The sequence below is a fragment of the Rhododendron vialii genome, chromosome 1a (assembly GCF_030253575.1).
Source record: "Rhododendron vialii isolate Sample 1 chromosome 1a, ASM3025357v1".
NCBI classification, from domain to species: domain Eukaryota; kingdom Viridiplantae; phylum Streptophyta; class Magnoliopsida; order Ericales; family Ericaceae; genus Rhododendron; species Rhododendron vialii.
In genome coordinates, this window is record NC_080557.1 from 28829903 (window position 1) to 28833476 (window position 3574).

Sequence of the window (3574 nt, forward strand, 5' to 3'; positions counted from 1 at the left end):
TACTCTTACGGTATTGTAACATTTTGGTTTGGATTTGTACCGTATGGACGTACTCGTACGGTATTGTACCGTTTTTATGTGGTTTAGGACCTTATGGATGTACTCGTCCGGTATTGTACCGTTTTGGTTTGATTTGGTACCTATGGATGTACTCGAACGGTAGTGAAACATTTTGGTGTGGTTTGGTACCGTTTGGATGTTCTCATCCGGTGTTGTACCGTTTTGGTGTGGTTTGGTACCCTTTGGAAATACTCGTACGGTATTGTATCGTTTTGGTGTGGTTTGGTACCGTATGGACGTACTCGTACGGTATTGTACCATTTTGTTGTGGTTTCGTTCCGTATCGACGTACTCGAATGGTATTGTACCGTTTTGATGTGGTTTGGTACCTTATGGATGTAGTCGGACGGTATTGTACAGTTTTTATGTGGTTTGGTACCGTATGGATGTTCTCGTACGGTATTGTACCGTTTTGGTGTGTTTTGGTACCGTATGGACTTACTCGTACGGTATTGTACCGTTTTAGAGTGGTTTGGTACCGTATGGTCGTACTCGTACGGTTTTGTACCTTTTTGGTGTGGTTTGGTACAGTATGGACGTACTCGTACGGTATTGTACCGTTTTGATGTGGTTTGTTACCTTATGGAAGTACTCGTACGGTATTGTAGAAATTTGGTGTGGTTTGGTTCCGTATGGACGTTCTCGTACGGTATTGTACCGTTTTGATGTGGTTTGGTACCTTATGGATGTACTCGTACAGTATTGCACTGTTTTGATGTGGTTTGGTGCCTTATGGATGTACTCGAACGGTATAGTACCGTTTTGATGTGGTTTGGTACCTTATGAAGGTACTCCAACGGTATTGTACCATTTTGGTGCGGTTTGGTTCCGTATGGACGTACTCGTACGGTATTGTACCGTTTTGATGTGGTTTGTTACCTTATGGATGTACTCGAACGGTATTGTACCGTTATGATGTAGTTTGGTACCTTATGGAAGTGCTCGTACGGTATTGTACCGTTTTTGTGTGGTTTGGTTCCGTATGGACGTACTCGTACGGTATTGTACCGTTTCGATGTGGTTTGGTACCTTATGGATGTACTCGTACGGTTTTGTACCGTTTTGGTTTGATTTGGTACCTATGGATGTACTCGTACGGTATTGAACCGTTTTGGTGTGGTTTGGTATCGTATAGATATACTCGTACGGTGTTGTACCGTTTTGGTGTGGTTTGGTATCATATGGACGTACTCTGACGGTATTGTACCGTTTTGGAGTGGTTTGGTTCCGTATGGACGTAATCGTCAAGTATTGTACCATTTTGGTGTGGTTTGGTACCGTGTGGATGTACTTGTACGGTATTGTACCGTTTTCATGTGGTTTGGTTCCGTATGGACGTACTCGTACGGTATTGTACCGTTTTGATGTGGTTTGGTACCTTATGGAAGTACTCGTACAGTATTGTAGCATTTTTGTGTGGTTTGATTCCGTATGGATGTAGTCGTACGTTATTGTACCGTTTTGATGTGGTTTGGTACCTTATGGATGTACTCGTACGGTATTGTACCGTTTTGATATGGTTTGGTTCCGTATGGACGTACTCAGAGGGTATTGTACCGTTTTGATGTGGTTTGGCACTTTATGGATGTACTCGTACTCTATTGTACCGTTTTTGTGTGATTTAGTACCTATGGATGTACTCGTACGGTATTGCACCGTTTTCGTGTCCTTTGGTACCGTATGGATGTACTCGTACGGTGTTGTACCGTTTTTGTTTCCTTTGGTACCATATGGAAGTACTCGTACATTATTGCACCGTTTTTGTGTGCTTTGGTACCGTATGGACGTACTCGTACGGTATTGTACCGTTTTGTTGTGGTTTGGTACCATATGGACGTACTCGTACGGTATTGTACCCTTTTAGTGTGGTTTGGTACCGTATGGACGTACTCGTACGGTATGGTACCGTTTTGGTGTGGTTTCTTCCGTATGGACGTACTCGTACGGTATTGTACCATTTTGGTGTGGTTTGGTAACGTATGGACGTACTCATACGGTATTGTACAGTTTTGATGTGGTTTGGTACATTATGGATGTACTCGTACGGTAATGTACCGTTTTGGTGTGATTTGGTACCTATGGATGTACTCGTACGGTATTGCACCGTTTCGATGTGGTTTGGTACCGTACGGATGTTCTCGTACGGTGTTGTACCGTTTTGGTGTGGTTTGGTACCCTTTGGAAGTACTCGTACGGTATTGTATCGTTTTGGTGTGGTTTGGTACCGTATGGACGTACTCGTAGGGTGTTGTACCGTTTTGCTGTGGTTTGGTTCCGTATGGACGTACTCGTACGGTATTGTACCGTTTTGATATGGTTTGGTACCTTATGGATGTACTCGTACGGTATTGTACCGTTTTGATGTGGTTTGGTACCTTATGGATGTACTCGTACGGTGTTGTACCGTTTTTATGTCTTTTGGTACCGTATGGATGTATTGCACCGTTTAGGTGTGCTTTGGTACCGTATGGATGTTCTCGTACGGTATTGTACCGTTTTGGTGTGCTTTGGTACCGTAAGGACGTACTCGTACGGTATTGTACCGTTTTAGAGTAGTTTGGTACCGTTTGGTCGTACTCGTACGGTATTGTACCGTTTTGGTGGGGTTTGGTACCATTTGGACGTACACGTACGGTATTATACCGCTTTGATGTGGTTTGGTACCTTATGGAAGTACTCGTACGGCATTGTAGCATTTTGGTGTGGTTTGGTTCCGTATGGACGTACTCGTACGGTATTGTACCATTTTTATGTGGTTTGGTACTTTATGGTTGTACTCGTGCGGTATTGTACCGTTTGGATGTGGTTTGGTACCTTATGGATGTACTCGTACGGTATTGTACCATTTTGATGTGGTTTGGTACCTTATGGATGTACTCGAACGGTATTGTACCGTTTTGATGTGGTTTCGTACCTTATGGATGTACTCGTACGGTATTGTACCGTTTTGGTGTGGTTTGGTTCCGTATGGAAGTACTCGTACGGTATTGTACCGTTTTGATGTGGTTTGGTACCTTTTGGATGTACTCGTACGGTATTGTACCGTTTTGATGTTGTTCGGCACCTTATGGATATACTCGTACGGTATTGTACCGTTTTGTTATGGTTTGGTACCTTATGGATGTACTCGTATGGTATTGTACCATTTTGATGTGGTTTGGTACCATATGCAAGTACCCGTACGGTATTGTACCGTTTTGGTGTGGTTTGGTTCCGTATGGTTGTACTTGTGTACGGTATTGTACCATTTCGGTGTGGTTTTGTTCCGTATGGACGTACTCTTACGGTATTGTAACATTTTGGTTTGGATTTGTACCGTATGGACGTACTTGTACGGTATTGTACCGTTTTTATGTGGTTTAGGACCTTATGGATGTACTCGTCCGGTATTGTACCGTTTTGGTTTGATTTGGTACCTATGGATGTACTCGAACGGTAGTGAAACATTTTGGTGTGGTTTGGTACCGTTTGGATGTTCTCATCCGGTGTTGTACCGTTTTGGTGTGGTTTGGTA